This window comes from Ranitomeya variabilis, chromosome 2 (genome assembly GCF_051348905.1).
Source record: "Ranitomeya variabilis isolate aRanVar5 chromosome 2, aRanVar5.hap1, whole genome shotgun sequence".
Classification (NCBI taxonomy): Eukaryota; Metazoa; Chordata; class Amphibia; order Anura; family Dendrobatidae; genus Ranitomeya; species Ranitomeya variabilis.
Genome location: NC_135233.1, coordinates 697096536 through 697118728, shown reverse-complemented (window position 1 = coordinate 697118728; position 22193 = coordinate 697096536).

Sequence of the window (22193 nt, the reverse complement as noted above, 5' to 3'; positions counted from 1 at the left end):
TTTTATGTCTCAGGATATCATCCCAGTTAATTGCACCAAGATCATCTCTCATCCATTGGAAATTTGCCTTCCTGAAGTTTAGTATCCTTGTAAGGCTGCCGTCACACTAGCAGTATTTGGTCAGTATTTTACATCAGTATTTGTAAGCCAAAACCAGGAGTGGGTGATAAATACAGAAGTGGTGCATATGTTTCTATTACACTTTTCCTCTATTTGTTTCACTCCTGGTTTTGGCTTACAAATACTGATGTAAAATACTGACCAAATACTGATAGTGTGATGGCAGCCTAACCTCTCTACTACACATCTTATTGCAATTACCACATTAGATGTCACTATCAGAGTAATTCAGCTTATTAAAGTGACAACAGTAACATTAACCTTGTCTTTTGCCTTAATGTGCAGAACAAGAGACATGTCTCCTCTCTGGAGATATCTTATGTATTTTTAATTTTTCTTTATGACAATGATGTTTTCACCTATACCACTTTATTTTATTTATATTTGCCTTTTTAATCGTGTTTTATTCCACTTTTTGTTTGAGAGTATTGTGGAAAAGTATAATTTTTTGGCCACATTTTTTTTTATACAGCTCTGACAAAAATTAGGAGACCACCACATCAAAACCCTGTCATGGGAAGCCCAATCACCAGACCTGAACCCCATTGAAAACCTCTGGAATGTAATCAAGAGGATGATGGATAGTCAAAAGCCATCAAAGAAGAACTGCTTAAATTTTTGATCCAGTGTGAAAGACTGGTGGAGAGCATGCCAAGACGCATGAAAGCTGTGATTAAAAATCATGGTTATTCCACAAAATAGTGATTTCTGAACTCTTCCTGAGTTAAAACATTAGTATTGGGCTGCCGTCACACTAGCAGTATTTGGTCAGTATTTTCCATCAGTATTTGTAAGCCAAAACCAGGAGTGGAACAATTAGAGGAAAAGTATAATAGAAACATATGCACCACTTCTGCATTTATCACCCACTCCTGGTTTTGGCTTACAAATACTGATGTAAAATACTGACCAAATACTGCTAGTGTGACGGCAGCCTTGCTGTTTCTAAATGATTATAAACTTGTTTTCTTTGCATTATTTGAGGTCTGAAAGCACTGTTTTTTTAATTTTGACCAAGAATACAAAATTTATTGCTTGGAAATTCGGAGACATGTTGTCAGAAGTTTATAGAATAAATGAACAATTTACATTTTACTCAAAAATATACCTATAAAGAGAAAAATCACCTACCCAATAAAGATCTGACTTTAGCTTGTTCCGCTATTCTGTCGCTCCTGTCGGATTTCAGGGAGGGGACTCTGATTGCAGGCGGTGACTTCAATTTTACTCTTGATCCAGAGGTGGATACTTCATCTCAGCGTCATTTCCTGCCCCGTAGACGTATCAATGCTTTTAAATGTAGGATTCAGAACCTACGCCTGGTAGACGCCTGGAGAGTCCTGCATCCTACGGATAGGGACTATATGTATTACTCCCCGACTCACTCTTCATACAGCTGCATAGATTTGCTGTTAATAAGCCAGCATGCCCTGACCTGGCAAGCCCAGGCTTCTATTGGTCACATTGCCTGGTCGGACCATGCTCCGGTGTTTCTCCATCTTATCCCACCAAATGGCCTTCATCGACCATGGACATGGCGTCTCAACGATAACTTACTTAAAGACCCTCTATGCACTTTGGATATTAGGAAGTCTATCTCAGAATTTCTAGAAATCCATGAACGTGACCAGACGTCCCTTCCTAACCAGTGGGAAACACTTAAGTGTGTTATAAGGGGTCTTTTGATTAAGCATGGCTCTAGATTGAAAAAAGAAAGGGCCTCTCTAATTTCCACTCTGCTCCAGCAGATTAATACATTGCAATCCTCACATAAACAATATCCTCTTCTGTGTACACGGACCTGTTAAAAGCAAGGGAGGAGCTTAGGGTCCTACTGGATCAAAAATATTCCCGTCAAAAAATCAGATTCCATCGATCTGTGTATGAACATGCAGATAAATGTGGCAGGGCATTGGCTAGGGTGCTACATCCCAGAAAGGACACTAGTTATATCCCACAAATCATGCAGATCGGGGGGGGGGCCCGCACACAGGATCCAACCCAAATTACCGAATCCTTTCGAGCTTATTATAGTGACCTTTATAATATTAAGGGACAATTCAGGGACATGTCAGCTTCATCTCTTCACCTTAAAATAAACGACTATATCAGACAAAACGCCCTTCCAGCTGTCCATCCTGAACTCGCAGACTCTCTGGAGGAGGACTTTTCAGAGGAAGAGATTTCTGCCATTATTAAATCAAATCCTGTGGGAAAGAGCCCAGGGCCTGATGGGTTCACACCAAAATTTTATAAGGTATTTAGCGAACAGCTTGTCCCTTTCCTAACAAAAGTTACATAGTTACATAGTTACATAGTTAGTAAGGCCGAAAAAATACATTTGTCCATCCAGTTCAGCCTATATTCCATCATAATAAATCCCCAGATCTACGTCCTTCTACAGAACCTAATAATTGTATGATACAATATTGTTCTGCTCCAGGAAGACATCCAGGCCTCTCTTGAACCCCTCAACTGAGTTCGCCATCACCACCTCCTCAGGCAAGCAATTCCAGATTCTCACTGCCCTAACAGTAAAGAATCCTCTTCTATTTTGGTGGAAAAACCTTCTCTCCTCCAGACGCAAAGAATGCCCCCTTGTGCCCGTCACCTTCCTTGGTATAAACAGATCCTCAGCGAGATATTTGTATTGTCCCCTTATATACTTATACATGGTTATTAGATCGCCCCTCAGTCGTCTTTTTTCTAGACTAAATAATCCTAATTTCGCTAATCTATCTGGGTATTGTAGTTCTCCCATCCCCTTTATTAATTTTGTTGCCCTCCTTTGTACTCTCTCTAGTTCCATTATATCCTTCTTGAGCACCGGTGCCCAAAACTGGACACAGTACTCCATGTGCGGTCTAACTAGGGATTTGTACAGAGGCAGTATAATGCTCTCATCATGTGTATCCAGACCTCTTTTAATGCACCCCATGATCCTGTTTGCCTTGGCAGCTGCTGCCTGGCACTGGCTGCTCCAGGTAAGTTTATCATTAACTAGGATCCCCAAGTCCTTCTCCCTGTCAGATTTACCCAGTGGTTTCCCGTTCAGTGTGTAATGGTGATATTGATTCCTTCTTCCCATGTGTATAACCTTACATTTATCATTGTTAAACCTCATCTGCCACCTTTCAGCCCAAGTTTCCAACTTATCCAGATCCATCTGTAGCAGAATACTATCTTCTCTTGTATTAACTGCTTTACATAGTTTTGTATCATCTGCAAATATCAATATTTTACTGTGTAAACCTTCTACCAGATCATTAATGAATATGTTGAAGAGAACAGGTCCCAATACCGACCCCTGCGGTACCCCACTGGTCACAGCGACCCAGTTAGAGACTATACCATTTATAACCACCCTCTGCTTTCTATCACTAAGCCAGTTACTAACCCATTTACACACATTTTCCCCCAGATCAAGCATTCTCATTTTGTGTACCAACCTCTTGTGCGGCACGGTATCAAATGCTTTGGAAAAATTGAGATATACCACGTCCAATGACTCACCGTGGTCCAGCCTATAGCTTACCTCTTCATAAAAACTGATTAGATTGGTTTGACAGGAGCGATTTCTCATAAACCCATGCTGATATGGAGTTAAACAGTTATTCTCATTGAGATAATCCAGAATAACATCCTTCAGAAACCCTTCAAATATTTTACCAACAGTAGAGGTTAGACTTACTGGCCTATAATTTCCAGGTTCACTTTTAGAGCCCTTTTTGAATATTGGCACCACATTTGCTATGCGCCAGTCCTGCGGAACAGACCCCGTCGCTATAGAGTCCCTAAAAATAAGAAATAATGGTTTATCTATTACATTACTTAGTTCTCTTAGTACTCGTGGGTGTATGCCATCCGGACCCGGAGATTTATCTATTTTAATCTTATTTAGCTGGTTTCGCAGCTCTTCTTGGGTTAGATTGGTGACCCTTAATATAGGGTTTTCATTGTTTCTTGGGATTTCACCTAGCATTTCATTTTCCACCGTGAATACCGTGGAGAAGAAGGTGTTTAATATGTTAGCTTTTTCTTCGTCATCTACAACCATTCTTTCCTCACTATTTTTTAAGGGGCCTACATTTTCAGTTTTTATTCTTTTACTATTGATATAGTTGAAGAACAGTTTGGGATTAGTTTTACTCTCCTTAGCAATGTGCTTCTCTGTTTCCTTTTTGGCAGCTTTAGTTAGTTTTTTAGATAAAGTATTTTTCTCCCTATAGTTTTTTAAAGCTTCAATGGTGCCATCCTGCTTTAGTAGTGCAAATGCTTTCTTTTTACTGTTAATTGCCTGTCTTACTTCTTTGTTTAGCCACATTGGGTTTTTCCTATTTCTAGTCCTTTTATTCCCACAAAGTATAAACCGCTTACAGTGCCTATTTAGGATGTTCTTAAACATTTTCCATTTATTATCTGTATTCTTATTTCCGAGGATATTGTCCCAGTCTACCAGATTAAGGGCATCTCTAAGCTGGTCAAACTTTGCCTTCCTAAAGTTCAGTGTTTTTGTGACTCCCTGACAAGTCCCCCTAGTGAAAGACAGGTGAAACTGTACAATATTGTGGTCGCTATTTCCTAGATGCCCGACCACCTGCAGATTTGTTATTCTGTCAGGTCTATTAGATAGTATTAGGTCTAAAAGTGCTGCTCCTCTGGTTGGATTCTGCACCAATTGTGAAAGATAATTTTTCTTGGTTATTAGCAGAAACCTGTTGCCTTTATGGGTTTCACAGGTTTCTGTTTCCCAGTTAAAAGTCTTTAGTTCTGTGTCAGTGGGATCCCCATTCGTGCCCCAGTCCCTGGAGGCCCACATCAGCGTTTTACCAAAACCAGGGAAAGATCCATTGTTAATTTCCAATTATAGGCCCATCTCTTTGATTAATGTGGACATCAAAATATTTTCGAAGGCCCTGGCTAATAGGTTGGCACCTTTGTTACCCGGGGTTATTCATACTGATCAAGTAGGGTTTGTCAAGGGCCGAGAGGCCAGAGATAATACATATAAAACTCTTCTCCTGATGGCTTGGGCGAGGTCCAGATCACTCCCATTGTGTTTGCTTTCGGTTGACGCAGAGAAGGCCTTCGACCGGGTCAGTTGGAGCTTCATGTCGGCTTCCTTGCATCAATTGGGCCTGGGCACCAAATTTATTGAGAAGATTCTCTCTCTATATAGGGGCCCTACAGCTAGGGTTAGGGTTAATGGGTTCCTGTCCTCTCCTATCCACATCAACAACGGTACATGGCAGGGGTGTCCTCTGTCCCCTCTCTTGTATATATTGATAATGGAACATCTGGCAATAGCCATTAGAAAGAACCAGGGCCGGACTGGCCATAGGGCACTTCTGGCAAATGCCAGAAGGGCCGGTGCCAGTGGTGGGCCGCTCAATCCGCCGCCCCCGCCGTCGCATTCAACTGTACCGGCGTATAGACGCCGGTACAGTTGAATGCAATGATGGAGGAGAGAGCGTCTACAGACGCTCCTCTCCCATCATTCCCCGCTCTGCCTCTGACACTGCGGGTGCGCGATGATGTCATATCATCGCGCACCTGCTGTGTCCCGGGCAGACTGCAGCTGCTGAGACAGGAGCAGGAACCAGGAAGCAACGCTGGGCACGAGGAGAGGTGAGGAGAGTTTTTTTTTTTTCTGGACTGTGGGGCCATTCTCGGAGGAGGTGAGGGGAGGAAGAGAAGAGATGTGGGCTGTATATAGTTCTCTGTGGGCTGTGCTCTGTGCTGTATACTGCTGTGGGCTGTATATAGTTCTCTGTGGGCTGTGCTCTGTGCTGTATACTACTGTGGGCTGTATATAGTTCTCTGTGGGCTGTGCTCTGTGCTGTATACTGCTGTGGGCTGTATATAGCTCTCTGTGGGCTGTGCTCTGTGCTGTATACTACTGTGGGCTCTGTGCTATATATAGTTCTCTGTGGGCTGTGCTCTGTGCTGTATACTGCTGTGGGCTGTATATAGTTCTCTGTGGGCTGTGCTCTGTGCTGTATACTGCTGTGGGCTGTATATAGTTCTCTGTGGGCTGTGCTCTGTGCTGTATACTGCTGTGGGCTGTATATAGCTCTCTGTGGGCTGTGCTCTGTGCTGTATACTACTGTGCTATATATAGTACTCTGTGGCTGTGCTCTGTGCTGTATACTGCTGTGGGCTGTATATAGTTCTCTGTGGGCTGTGCTCTGTGCTGTATACTGCTGTGGGCTGTATATAGTTCTCTGTGGGCTGTGCTCTGTGCTGTATACTACTGTGGGCTGTATATAGTTCTCTGTGGGCTGTGCTCTGTGCTGTATACTGCTGTGGGCTGTATATAGCTCTCTGTGGGCTGTGCTCTGTGCTGTATACTACTGTGGGCTGTATATAGTTCTCTGTGGGCTGTGCTCTGTGCTGTATACTGCTGTGGGCTGTATATAGCTCTCTGTGGGCTGTGCTCTGTGCTGTATACTACTGTGTGCTCTGTGCTATATATAGTTCTCTGTGGGCTGTGCTCTGTGCTGTATACTGCTGTGGGCTGTATATAGTTCTCTGTGGGCTGTGCTCTGTGCTGTATACTGCTGTGGGCTGTATATAGTTCTCTGTGGGCTGTGCTCTGTGCTGTATACTACTGTGGGCTGTATATAGCTCTCTGTGGGCTGTGCTCTGTGCTGTATACTACTGTGGGCTGTATATAGTTATCTGTGGGCTGTGCTCTGTGCTGTATACTGCTGTGGGCTGTATATAGCTCTCTGTGGGCTGTGCTCTGTGCTGTATACTGCTGTGGGCTGTATATAGTTATCTGTGGGCTGTGCTCTGTGCTGTATGCTACTGTGGGCTGTATATAGTTCTCTGTGGGCTGTGCTCTGTGCTGTATATAGTTCTCTGTGGGCTGTGCTCTGTGCTGTATACTACTGTGGGCTGTATATAGCTCTCTGTGGGCTGTGCTCTGTGCTGTATACTACTGTGGGCTGTATATAGTTCTCTGTGGGCTGTGCTCTGTGCTGTATACTGCTGTGGGCTGTATATAGTTCTCTGTGGGCTGTGCTCTGTGCTGTATACTGCTGTGGGCTGTATATAGTTCTCTGGGCTGTGCTCTGTGCTGTATACTACTGTGGGCTGTATATAGTTCTCTGTGGGCTGTGCTCTGTGCTGTATATAGTTCTCTGTGGGCTGTGCTCTGTGCTGTATACTACTGTGGGCTGTATATAGTTCTCTGTGGGCTGTGCTCTGTGCTGTATACTACTGTGTGCTGTATATAGTTCTCTGTGGGCTGTGCTGTATATAGTACTCTGGGCTGTGCTGTATATAGTACTCTGTGGGCTGTGCTGTATATAGTACTCTGTGGGCTGTGCTGTATATAGTACTCTGTGGGCTGTGCTGTATATAGTACTCTGTGGGCTGTGCTGTGTATAGTACTCTGTGGGCTGTGCTGTATATAGTACTCTGTGGGCTGTGCTGTATATAGTACTCTGTGGGCTGTGCTGTATATAGTACTCTCTGGGCTGTGCTGTATATAGTACTCTCTGGGCTGTGCTGTATATAGTACTCTCTGGGCTGTGCTTTATATAGTACTCTGGGCTGTGCTGTATATAGTACTCTGGGCTGTGCTTTATATAGTTCTCTGTGGGCTGTGCTGTATATAGTTCTCTGTGGGCTGTGCTGTATATAGTTCTCTGTGGGCTGTGCTGTATATATTACTTTGTGGGCTGTGCTGTATATATTACTTTGTGGGCTGTGCTGTATATATTACTCTGTGGGCTGTGCTGTATACTACTGTGTGGACTGTGCTGTATACTTCTACGTGGGCTGTGCTGTATACTACTGTGTGGTCTGTGCTGTATACTACTGTGTGGTCTGTGCTGAATACTGCTGTGTGGGCTGTGTTATCTACTACGCGAGCTGTGCTATAGTATGCAGGCTGTGCTGTATACTATGCGGTTTGTGCTATATAATATGCGGGCTTTGCTATATACTATGGGGAGTATATTATATTCTATGGGGGAGGCCATGTTATGTACTATGTGGCTGTGTTATATACTATTGTGGGGGTATATTATATTCTATGGGGGAGGCTGCGTTATATACTATGGGGGGCTGCATTATATTCTATGGGGGGCTACATTATATATTATGGGGAGGTGGGCTGTATTATATTCTATGGGGGTTACATACTCTGGGGTGGCTGCATTATACTCTGTGGGGTGGCTGCATTATACTCTGGGGTGGCTGCATTATACTCTGGGGTGGCTGCATTATACTCTGGGGTGGCTGCATTATACTCTGGGGTGGCTGCATTATACTATATGTGGGCTGCATTATACTGTATCGAGGACTATGGGGAATACGTTATACTATATGAAGAACTATGGGGTGCATTATACTATGGGAAGTGAATTGTACTACATGGATGACTGTGGCGGTGCATTATACTATATGGAGCACTATGAGGATTGTATTATGCTATATGGAGGACTATGAGGATTGTATTATGCTATATGGAGGACTATGAGGAGTGTATTATACTATGTGGAGGACTGAGCAGTGTATTTTAATATATGGAGGACTATAGGGAGTGTATTATACTATATGGAGGACTATGGAGCACATTATAATATATGGAGGACTATGGGGTGTATTTTACTAAACAAGTAAAATGCTGCATATTCGGATTGTTTTTGCTGGAACAAAAAGCCTTGTTGTCAGCAGCACATCGACGGTGTAAACTGTAGATGTGCTGCTGAAAACATGATACTGTATGGTGATCTATTAGTGATCGTTCTGTCTCATCATTATTCCTCAGCTGGTGGAAAGAGGCCGGGAAACAAGCGTTGAACAACTTCAGTATTGTCGATCAAACTCGTTTAGCGGCCTGAACTCAGCGCACGTAAATACAACAGAAAGGCTTCTGTGTGATGTGCAATATGTTAGCATTTGGGGACCCATTTTAAACTTTGCCTAGGGCCCCACTTTGCCTAAAACCGGCCCTGCCTACAAGTGTACAAAGATATTATACAGTCACCATGTGACAAGTGGGCCTGTGTAACTTCAAATGCCAGGGCTGAATTTTAGTCCCAGTCCGGCCCTGGAAAGAACCCCAGCATTCACGGTATTCCAGTTGGGTTAGGTCTATGTAAATCGGCCTTATATGCAGATGACCTTCTCATGTTTATATCACGGCCCCGCATTTCCTTCCCCTCCATAGTCAAAGAATTTGAGACATTTGGCAATCTTAGTAATTTTAAAGTGAATTATTCTAAATTAGAGGCCCTTAATATAACTTTATCTAGAGATGAAGTTCAACATCTTAAAGATAATTTTCCCTTTAAATGGCAGGAAGCAGCATTAAGATACTTGGGAGTAACCATCCCGACAGATCATACTAAACTATATTCTTTAAACTTCCAGCCCCTTTTGGATAAGACTTTGAAAGACTTAGGTAGCTATGATAAGCGGAAGCTCTCATGGTTCGGCCGTATAAATGCGATAAAAATGGATGTACTTCCTCGTTTCCTGTATATTTTCCAGACAGTTCCTCTAATTCCTCCTCCTTCTTTCTTTTCCAGAATCCAATCAGCCATCTCGAGATTTGTGTGGGGGGGTGGTAGCCCCCGGATCGGCATGGGTACTTTATATAGGCACAAAGGCTCAGGGGGCGCGGGTCTTCCGAATTTCAAATTGTATCATAGAGCAGCGCTATTGACACGCATGCTAGACTGGCAGTTCCACAGTTCAGACAAACAATGGGTGAAAATTGAACAAATTAGCTCTACAATTCCACTCCATAACCTTCCCTGGATCAGCCCTAAAAGTAGAGGTCAATTCAGTTCTGAAGCTGACCTCCTTAAAGATACACTTAGAGGATGGGATCTGGAGACCCGCAGAGGCTCTGTGTCCTTGGGCAGTGGACCGCTCTCTTCTCTAATCCGGAGTTTCCCCCGGGGGTGGAGAGGGATCGTTTTCTTGGGTGGGAGAGAGGGGACAATACCAGATGCTTTCATGTCCTCATGGGTTCGGCCATGCTCTCTTTCGAATCAGTGCAGTCGTTAGAGGGAGGGGGCCCTTCTGATTGGTTGGAATACCTCAAACTAAAATCCTTCCTCTCGTCTCCAGAGGGCACAGGCTCATACTCCTCCCTTCCTACGCCGTTTGAAAAGCTTTTCCTGTTGGGGTCGCCGCCTGCACATGCTGTCTCCTTAATATATGCTCTTTTGAACCAAAATACCAAAGACACGTTCCCCAAGTATGTGGAGTGGTGGCAGGGTGAGTTGGGAGTTGCCATATCAGAGGCGGAGTGGAGGAAGGCGTTCGTATATTCACATAAATTCTCTATTGCCTGTGCCGCACAGGAAAAGAATTACAAAATTCTCACGAGGTGGTATCACTGTCCTGATGTCTTACACGCCACTTTTCCCTCCGTCTCCGATAGGTGCTTGCGTTGTGGAGTAGAGAGAGGTACCATGCTACACATTTGGTGGGGATGTAAGCTTATTAAGCCATTTTGAGATTCTGTCTTTTCCGCTTATCAAGCCATTAGTGGTCATTTGGTGACCAACTCCCCCCAGGTGGCTTCTATCCTCCCGGGTATGGAGGAATTGTCCGCTGAGGTTAACGGTTCAATGGAGAAATATCTGCAGGTCTGGAGTCCTGGGATTTTGTTTATGGACTCTCAGGACTTTCAATCCCTCTTTTCTAAGCCATAAGGAAGATAGATTGAACAATACGGGTTAGATGGACGTCATTATAGGGGTGCAAGTTGCCCCCTTCTATATCAGACTCCATGGTTCCTCCCCCTCCCCCCTTTTTTTTTCCATCCTCTCTCCTCCCCCATATTCCTCTTCTTAGTCTCATTCTTTCCATTCGTTTTTATACCATAATTACTTGGAGTGACCTAGCTCCTCTTGATTGGGTCGCTCTCTTTCAGAGGATACCTCATATGTATCACCAAAGGTCCTACAGTCTCCCTGGATAGGGGATACCTACATCCGCCATGGATTTTTTTTTTCTTTTCAGATCTTGTTGGACTCGATTGAAAATGATTTTGACCTGAAAGTTATACTATTTCGGGACTTGTTGGTTACAGGTCTTGATATACAGTTGTATATGAGATTTCTTTTTGTACTCAATACTTTTTATGTTGTTGAATTCTTTGTTCCTTGTTTGTTTTGAAATTCTTTTCAATAAAAACCAGATTAAACATAAAGAGAAAAATCAGACAAACTGAACATTTTGCAGTGGTCTCTTAATTTTTGTCAGAGCTGTATATTAATATGAATATAGGGAATGCAGTCAGATGGCTAACCCAGGTAGCATGTCTGGCTGGTGGTTTAGTACTGCATCTGCAGAGCTTATTAGCAGAATGAAAAATATATCTGGAATGAATGATCATATGAATTCTGGGTGCTGGTACCATTCCTGGTACATGTGTGTATAGCCATATCACATAGCTAATGCAAATTTGTTGGCGGCATATTAAAGGGCCACTGTCACCCCCCCCAGCCGTTATAAACTAAAAGAGCCACCTTGTGCAGCAGTAATGCTGCAGTCTAACAAGGTGGCTCTTTTAGTTTTTGATTCATTTATTACCTCAAAAAAGTGTTTTAAAAATTGGCCACACATACCAGATATTATACCTGGAGGCGGTCCGAAGCGTCCTGTATGAATCCCCCAACTGCCGTCACTCATCTCTTCAGGGCCGATGGTCCCCGCCCCCTGAGCGCTGTTATCGTCTGAAATCCGGCGCCTGCGCTGTGCGTGCCTGCCTGGGGCCTGCGCAGTGTTCATTGTCAGTGCGGCCACCCTGTTACTGAATCCCCGCCCCGCACTGTGTTATTCATTATGCACAGTGCGGGGCTGGGGTTCCTGGGCATGCGCACTGCGCTGTTTAGACGCTCCCCAGCTCCCCCGCCTTCCCAGGAACCCCAGCCCCGCACTGTGCATAATGAATAACAGTGCGGGGCGGGGGATTCAGTAACAGGGTGGCCGCACTGACAATGAACACTGCGCAGGCCCCAGGCAGGCACGCACAGCGCAGGCGCCGGATTTCAGAAGATAACAGCGCTCAGGGGGCGGGTACCATCGGCCCTGAAGAGATGAGTGACGTCAGTTGGGGGATTCATACAGGACGCTTCGGACCGCCTCCAGGTATAATATCTGGTATGTGTGGCCAATTTTTAAAACGCTTTTTTGAGGTAATAAATGAATCAAAAACTAAAAGAGCCACCTTGTTAGACTGCAGCATTACTGCTGCACAAGGTGGCTCTTTTAGTTTATAACGGCTGGGGGGGGGGTGACAGTGGCCCTTTAATGTTAAATATTTCCGACTTCATAATCAATGGATATCAGATTAAAGGGGTTGTCCAACTTTCAGATAACCCCTTCTTAAGTACTGTATCCCCCAATGTAAGATAAAAATAACAGATATTCACCTCCTGCATCGACACCATTCCATCGATGTCGACATTGGGTCTCCTGGTGCTTTCTTGACATTATTATGCACTTGTGAGCTCTGCTGGAAACCGACGGTAATGGGCTACAGCTCTCATACTTCCATCTGAAGTCCGAGTTTCTGTAAGCAGGTTGCGGGATGCAGTGACAGGGAGGAGGCAGAGCAAGGATTAACAAAGTATAACAATTTAATTTAACAAGGTAATCCTCGCAGGGAGGTAAACAGTTAATTGGTAAGAAAAGTGCAACATTAATGAACAATGAAACAAGGGTAGCAGCAGTTCTTTCATCAACTTATCGTGTCAGAGGTTTCCCGAGCTGCAGATGACATTTTGAAGACTTTAGTGCCGACAATACAATTGCTGGCACGATGTTTCTCCAACGAGGTCCTTTAGACACCGGTCCATCTTCTGGCGGCAGCGGTTGGTCTCCGGTACCTTCTGCTGAGCCTCTAGTCCATAAACTTGTGAAGCTAAAGTCAGTGAAGTGCATGCAATCCTAGATCCTGGAAGAATGGCGTGACACTGTCTGGCAATGCGGGCAGCAGTGAACAGTCCTGAACTCTGCCCTGGCTCTTATGCTGATGTGTGGCGCTTAGCTGAACAGGGCTCCCGGCTCTCTCCCTGATACTGCAGTGGGTTCTGGCAGCGTCCTGGCGTCGGATCGGCCGTGTGTCATTACAGCCCGGCTGCACACCCCACGGAGCATACTGGCAGGCACCTTGCCTCTGTCACCGCCGGAGGGAAACTGGCTAATTTTGCCGGGCTTTCACTTTTAACTGCGCCCCCGGCTTCCAAGTCAGCACACCTATCCGGGCCCTTTTGCCTCCCCCCGGACAACATGGGATGCATCCTTGACAGTTCTGGACCCAGTTTAGTACAGGTATCTGCGGTCCGGTCTACTCCCTTACACTCCCTCTCTCCTTTAGCTCGGCATTCCACGGGCAAGAGTTATTGCAGTTGGCCTTTTGTAATAATTATATGGGTGCTACGGAATCTGATAGCATGGGCTAAAGCCAGTCTGAGAGCAAAGTTGCAGCAAAAGATGAATTTACTCAAAAACAGAAATGTAAACAGAACTAACACAGATATTTCTGCAATTGTAACGGGGTCCTCAGCTCTATATAGAAAATAGCCAACAGGATAGCGAACAAAACATAGTACAGATATTCCTACATTAGTAACGAGGTCCTCAGCTCTATATAGAAGATCACAGCAAACTGAGTAGCAGGGCGTGACCGCTAATGTGAACCAGTCCAGCAAGGAAATGATGTGGAAGCAAACAAGACACTTAAACGAGGATGTCCAATAAGGTTGTTAGTGCGAATGCACACAGTATTTAAATGATGAAGGCCAGCAAAACTTGCTCACACGTGTGCACAGTACTTGTTAGTAGGAGTCCAATTGTTCACAGATGGTGCGTCATGTGAATGACATCCTGGAAAAGAGAGGACGAGGGGAGAAAGAGGGAGAGCGCTATCTAAGCGTAGTAGATAAGTAGATCTTTCTTGGAGAGAAAAGCACAGCTTGAATCTTGCTCACCTGGTGTGGTTGTGCAAAGAGGCACAACACTGGGAAAAGTTTTGTAAACAAAGGAAATTTTTCCACTGGTGTGCTGCCGTCGCAGCAGTTCCAGAGGCGAGAGGTAGCTGAATGGGGTGAGGCAGACCACCGATTAGTGAGCAGCAGAAGCAGGGAGTTAACCAGCAAATAGGCAGATGCTCAGGAGCCAGCAGCACAAAATACTCAGGCACAGGTGAACACAAGACCCGGACTTAAATAATCAGGACAGACAGGAAGTTCCATGACAGGGTAAAATCCAAGACTCCATCTTGGATCAGGGCGAACAGACACCAGGAAAGTCCGCAATCCTTACACCTTTACAGCCTTCCATCTTGTTTATAATGATTAGGGGTCATTCAGCAGTCGTCCGTTCAGTGCGGCATAGGTCAGGTTAAGTAGTGGAGTCTGGTTGAATAGTAGAGGGCGAGGTGTGCCTGGTTCCGATGGAACAGCCATTTCTGAAGTTTCTGGCTGATGTATTTCCCCTGGACTAACAGCCTCTGAGCTTTCCAAGTCTGAAGACTATGCAACTGCTTCTTCCTCATTGTAGTCAAAAGTCGGAGGGCTATGCGCCTCAATGGGATCCGACTCTCTCTCCTTCTTCTCAGGTTCCCACGAATGGCAGGGCTGCAGCATGTTGCAGTGGACTATGCAAGTGGGTGCTTCTTCTTCACCCTCAGGTTGAATCTCAAACACTAGGCCAGCACTGTCAACTCGATGTTTCACTCGATATGGAATTTTCTCCCACCGGTATTACAGCTTGCCTCGTGGCCTCCTGTCCCAGACCAGCACTCGATCTCCCACTTTAAGAGCTGTCCCTCTGAGGGGTGGTGCTTTATGGTGCTCGAGTTCTCGGAACTTAGTCTGTACCAGCCGGTAGAGGGCCTGCAACTGGTGTCTATGTTCTTGGACCCAGGAAGACACCCCCATCCATGGGTAGTCTTCTTCTGGTTCCAGCTCCAGCTCGGTGATTTCTCATCCATTTTGCCCAAATAGTAGGGTATACAGGGTGTATTCTGTTGTGCGGTGCACCCAATTGTTGTAGACCCAGACCAATTCAGCCACATACTCGGGCAGACTTTCTGATCTTCCTTCAAAGTTCTCAGCATCTGAATCAGTGTCCAGATAAAAAGCATTCACAGGTTTCATTCCCTTGGGGATGATAGGGCGTCGTTCTCGACTTCTCAATTTGGTATAGACGGTGTAACTCTTCCATCACTTGACATTGGAAACATGCGCCTTGGTCTGAATGAATTCACTTTGGGCAACCATACACCCGGATGAGGTCTTGACAGATAGCCTGGCAAGCTGACTCAGCAGTCTGATCTTGGGTAGGAGTAAGCAAACTTGGTTAAGCGGTCAGTCAACACTAGGCAATGTTCATAGCCAAGATGAGCAAGACCCACAGTCAAATAGTCGATCATCAGCATCTCTAGGAGAGCAGAGGTCACTATGGTCTGGGTGACAGCTCTGTGTTCCGGAGGTTTAGCCAATTCACAGCTTCGGCATCACTGACATGCCTCCTCTAATGCAGTCTTCAAGCGAGGGTGATAAACCAACTTCTGTAGCCACTGGAATGTCTTCTTTGGACTGAAGTGAGCCCCCTCTCATGGGCCTCTGTGGCCACTATACCGATCAACTTCTCGGGGAGTACCACTTGCTAGGTGGACTCCAGCACATGTACCAACTGCATTTTTCGATACAGCAAGCCATCTTTCAATTGAAGTCTTTCCCATTGTCTGAGAATCTGAAACGCCCCTAGGGACAGGACACCTCTTTCACCTCGGCTGGGGAGCTCCTTCAAAGCTACCCACTGTCTCAGTTGAGCAAGTTCCTTATCTTCCTGCTGCAGCTGCACCCAGTCATCTTGAGGTCGTACCAGCAGCTGTTCTCCTGATGCCACACCAATCTGTCCCTGCATCACCGCCAATGACCCTGCGAAGTCCCGGAAGCCAGTAATTTGTTCTGCCTCCAACTCTTCATCCCAATCACAGCCTGGGCTCTCATGAGTCTCTCTAGATAGAGCATCTGCATGTGTATTTTCAGCTTCCTTCCAATAGGCAATCTTGTACTGGTATTTCGCCATGCGGGCTACCTATCTTTGTTCCAGGGCTCCCAATTTTGTGTTCTCCAAATGAGCCAAAGGGCTGTTATTGGTTCACACCAAGACTTTGGACCCCGACAGGTATTCAGCAAACATCGCCCACACCAGCGCCAGCAGCTCCAGTTTGAAGGAACTGTAATTGTCGGGGTTCCACTCTGAGTCATGGAGGGATTGGCTTGCCTAAGCAATCATGCATTCTTTCCCCTCTTGCATTTGAGAGAGCACGGTCCCCAGACCATGGAGACTTCCATCGGTGTGTAGAATTAAAGGTTGCAAGAAGTCGTCATAGGCCAAGATTGGAGTTTCTGTCAGAGCCATCTTCAAGGCCTACAAGGCCTTTTCCTGGCTGCTCCCCCACTGGATGGTCCAATTCTTTGCCCCTGATGGTACCTCCTTGAGTAATTCCAACAGTGGATTGGCGATGAGGGTGAAATTCTTCACGAACCTTCGTAGTACCCAGTAAGCCCTAGAAAGGCCCAAACATCTTTCACTGTCTTCGGGGTGGGCCATTCTTGTACTGCTGCTATCTTTTCCCGAGCAGAGCTTACTCCGTCAGCAGATACGATGCGTCCCAGATATTCGATCTGCTTGCAGAAAAGGTGGCATTTTTGAGGCTTCACCTTCAGGCTGTGCTTCTGCAACTGACTCAACACCTGCTCCAGCCATCGGAGATGCTCCTCAAAAGTAGCTGCATAGACAATAATTTCATCCAGATAAATGAGGGTAGCCTCAAAGTTCAGGTCTCTGAAACACTGCTCCATAAGTTGCTGAAAGGTTCCAGGCATGTTGGTAAGATCGAAGGGCATTTGGTTGAATTCTAACAACCCCATGGGCAGTATGAACGCTCTCTTTGGCCGATCCTGCTCAGCCATGGGCATTTGCCAATATCCACTGGCCAGATCTATTGAAGAGAAATACTTAGCTTTTCCCAGGGCAGACAACGACTCCTCACTTCTCGGTAGGGGTAAGAGTCATGCACTGTACAGGCATTCAGTCGCCGGTAGTCAATACAAAAACGCAGTGTCTCGTCCTTCCTCCGCACTAGCACGATGGTTGCTGCCCACAGGCTTTGACTCTCCTGAATGACTCCACTCTGCAGCATGTGTGACATTTCTTTCAATTCTTGATACATCTGAGGCGGAATCTGGCTGTATCTCTCCCGGATCGGTGTGGCACTTCCTGTGGGTATCTCGTGAGTTATGGCTGTTGTGCATCAGAAGTCATCCTCATGACAGGTGAAGACATCCTGGTAATGCTCTAGCACAGCTTCCACTTGTTGTACCTGTTGTGGGAAGAGTTCCAACAGTTTAGCCTGCATTTGTTCCAGGATTCCTCTTTCATGCTTCGAGGCGAGTACTCTGGGGCCATGGTAACGGCTACAGTCCATGGATCTCCTTGTTTCACTGCTAACTGGATGGCGTCTGGTTGCATCAGTTTCTCAGGCATGCCCAGAACCTGTGCCACTTCACTCTTGGGCAAGAGGGTGCCTTCCCCCAGGTTGACACACCACACGACTATGTTGCCGTCATGAACGATGGCTAAGGTTCGAGAAATGAGGAGTCCCGGGGGTATTTGGTTCATTACAGTTGGCTCGATTTGGACTTTGACTCCTTCAAGTGGTGTGCAATTTTGTACAGATAGCGTGAGAACGATTTGACCAGGTGGTTCAACGAGTTTAGCAGCGGCGGGGACTACCACCTTTCATAGCACTTTTCCTTCACTCAACGTTTCTTGGGCCTGGGCGACCCATATCAACTATTGAAACACCTCCCACTGGGGGGGTTAGTGGGCTCCACCGGTCATGAAAAGCGTTCGGGGACTTACTGATTGGGAGGGTCCCGAGTTCTTTTAGCACATTCATTCCCAGTCACCGGAGGACCATTGCTGCTTTCTCTGGCGGTTAGCACGACTCCCTTCCAAAGGCCCACATCTTTGCCACACACTGTAATTTGCATCCATACCACCCCTGTGACCAGGATGGGCAACTGATTGTCTGCCGTTTACTTGATCACTAGTCCCCATTCAGGCTGCGTTGTCTCAGGAAAATGACATCTAAAATACGTTTCTGGCATGGTAGTCACTTGGGAACTGGTATCAACTAGACAGCGGACGGCTCGACCATCCATTTCAGCCCATACGAGGGGGCTCAGGGAAATTAATCTTTCGGGACTGCCTTCTCTCCTCCTTGGCTTCTCAGGCTCCGGGTGGCGTCCCCCAGCCATGGAGCCCACTCATTTTATTGGCTGCCAAGATAGGGACTGCCCCCGTCGCACACACCCTCAGGCATAGTGTCTGGCATTTCCACACTTGAAAAAAGTCCGATCCCATTCTGCATGGGGTTGTCCCCTGGTGATGTTTATTGGGCAAGCGGGACTCAGATTCAGTTCTGTCTCTAGGCATACTCGAAGCTGCAGTGGGGGTTCTTCTGAAGCTGGACCACTCTTTCCACATTTCCCGAATTTTCTTCTGGGTTTCTCGGGCCCACTCTGGTTCAGCCGTGGATGAGGCGGGTACGTACCTCACCATTCCAGACCATCCCTGCCAAGGCTGCTGTCCCCTGTTCCTGCTCTCTTACATGCGCTTCTGCCCCAATTTCTAGGAGGGTCATATGCGGTTTGGCACGCAGGCGCTGCCGTAGAACTTGCTTAAGCGATGCGTCCCTGAGGCCCACTACAAACTGGACCCTCAATATCACGTTAGAGGGCCCCACTCCAATTACCCCTACATCATCCTGTCGGGCGATATGTGCGTGCACCTCTTGTAGCCCTCTGAACACGGCAAACAATCGCATCTGTAACTCTTCAACATTGGTGGGATCCCCATGCATCTCTTCTAAAATCTGTAACACGTTGTTCAAAGTGTCCCATTCATGAGGGGGGCGAAACATTACAGTACATCTAGCCTCACCATCCAGGGCCATCAGAGCAATCTCTGCCTGTACACCAGGAGTCACAGGATGCTTCTTCAACATGCCTTTAACCCGCTCAGTCTAGTCCCACAGCATTAAATTACTCCCCGGGAAATTTGGGAGATTGCTAAGCACGGCCCCCAGGGGCAAGCCAGCCCTCGGGGCACCAACGCCCCTTGGTCTGCTGTCTCTACACTTGTAGACTGCATCCAGCCACTACGCCAAGTGTAAGCAGGTTCCGGGATGTAGTGACAGGCAGGAGGCAGAGCAAGGGTTAACAAAGTACATAGTATAATAATATAATTTAACAATGAGGTAATCCTCTCAGGGAGGTAAACAGTTAATTGGTAAGAAAAGTGCAAGATTAATGAACAATGAAACAAGGGTAGCAGCAGTTCTTTCATCAACTTATCGTGTCAGAGGTTTCCCAGGCTGCAGATGACATTTTGAAGACTGTAGCGCCAACAATAGCTGGGGCGATGTTTCACTAACGAGGTCTTTTAGACAATGGTACATCTTTTGGTGGCAGCGGTTGGTCTCCGGTACCTTCTGCTGAGCCCCTAGTTCATAAACTTGTGCAGCTAAAGTCAGTGAAGCTGCATGCAATTTTGGATACTCGAAGAGTGACTTGACACTGTCCGGCAACGAGGGCAGCAGCAAACAGTCCTGAACTCTGCCCTGGCTCTTAGGCAGACGTGCAGCGCTTTGCTGTATAGGGCTCCCGACTCTCTCCCTGTTACTGCGGTGGGCTCCGGCTGCGTCCTGGCGTTGGATCGGCCACATTATGCGGTCCGGCTGCGCACCCTGGGGGGCATGCTGCGCACGCACCTTGCCTCTGTCACCCCCGGCAGGAAACTGGCTGACGCTGCACGCGCTTTCACTTTTAACCGCGCCCCCGGCTTCTGGGTCAGGGCATCTGTCAGGGCCTTTTGCCTTTCCCGCACAACATGGGATGCAGCCTCGACAGTTCAGGACTCGGTTTAGTACAAGTACCTCTGTTATCACTCACTGAGCTCAGCAGCTGTGCCAATGTTTTCCACTTCCAGGAAAGTAGAACCCAAATGCTCTAAAATACCTAAAATTACAAACAAATGAGGTGCTCCTGCTCTCGGGGTCCAGCGCTGGATTGTCACTGCTGGTCGGGGTCGAGATCAGTTGCTGTGCTGAGGTAGATGGCACCAGTCACAGAGCTCAGTAATTCGCTACAGTGGTGATACATGCTGTTAACATGACACCATTGATGCTGACTTACCCCAAGTCCCAAGCAGTGTTATGGAGCTGGCACTGGACCTGTGGAGGGTGAGTACCTCCTTTGTTTGTAATTTTAAAAGGGAACCTGTCAGCAGTTTTGACCGATATAAAACACGGCCACTGCCTTTCAGGGCTTATCTACAGCATTCTATAATGTTGTAGATAAGCCCCCGGTCCCACCTAAAAGATAAGAAAAATAAGTTTTATTATACTCACCCGGGGGGGTGGTCTGGTTCAATGGGTGTCGCAGGTCCGGGTCTGGCACCTCCCATCTTCTTGCAATGCCGCCCTCCTGTTGCTTCATTGCTCCCCGGCATCGCGCTCCTGTGCATGCGTACTTATCTGCCCTGTTGAGGGCAGAGCAAAGTACTGCAGTGTGCAGGTGCTGGGAAAGGTCAGAGAGGCCCAGCGCCTGCGCAGTGCAGTACTTTACTCTGCTCTCAACAGGGCAGATAAGTACGCCTGCGCAGGAGCGCAATGCCGAGGAGCAATGAAGCAATAGGAGGGCGGCATTGCAAGAAGATGGGAGGCGCCGGACCCGGACCTGCGACACCCATCAGACCAGACCGAACCACACTGGACCGCCTCCTGGGTGAGTATAATAAAACTTATTTTTCTTATCTTTCAGGGGACCGGGGGCTTATCTACAGCATTATAGAATGCTGCAGATAAGCCCTGAAAGGCAGTGGCCGTATCTTATATCGGCCAAAACTGCTGACAAGTTCACTTTACATAGATACAAAGAGTATTCATGCCTTTGTGCTATAGAGTTTAAGCCACTCCGTAAAGCCCCCAAAATTTTTATAGGTGCTATACTATGGTGCCACAAAACTTAGAGGTTGTGCAAAGCCACGTGTATGGTCGTATACTTGAAATGGGGGATGAAATGAGCTTTTTACCATAGATTGTTATTCTGTTAGAACAGAAGTCTCCAAGATGTGAATCTCCAGCTGTTATGAAACAACAGCTTCCAGAATGTGACTAGCTTCTGTCAGGATATAATAATAGTTGTAGTTTTTCTGAAACTCTGAGTCTTACGACACAAATGTATGCACATGGTTGGCAATAATCATCAGGCAAGCTACGGTATTTAATTGATTCTCTATTAGTGGTAAGGTGTCTAATGTGTTCCAAGAAAATATTCTCCAAACCCTTGCACAAACTAATCAGCCCGTACTATTAGTATAATGGAAAATGGATCAATGACCTTCCTGTTTATGGCTTGACCTCAAGCCTACATGGTACAGCATAAATCAAGTTTTGGAAAATCCTTATTACCTATGTGAATTATGTGTGCTAACACTGCAAGATCAAGATTAGTAGACTTAAATGTTGACACAGGGAAGGAAATGATTTATAGATTCATATGGTTTCTATCTATTTATTCCCGACTCTACCATATTCATGTTGTAGCAGAAATTGAGATCTGTTGTCTATGGTTTAGAAAAGTTGGAGGGCAAAATAAAAAGTTATTAAATAAAAGATCATTGATTTTTCTTCTTTTAAAATCTGGTCAGCAAATGATAGAATTCATGTAAAAAAAATCAGATAGTACTCACTCTCCCTTGGTCCAATACATTGGCAAAGCCACTGAGCCCAGTGATTGGCTACAGGAGTGATGTGAGCTGTTGACGTGACATCACCCCTGCAGCCAAACCACAGAGAGAAAGAACAGAGAATAACAAAGAATACAGAAGTCCAAATGATATGAAGGAAGTTGCATTTATTTATATTATTATTATATACACAAACAAACGGGCACATTACAAGGGACTATAAGAGATTGTAAAAATAACTAGGAGCAGCAAGGTTTGAATGTAAT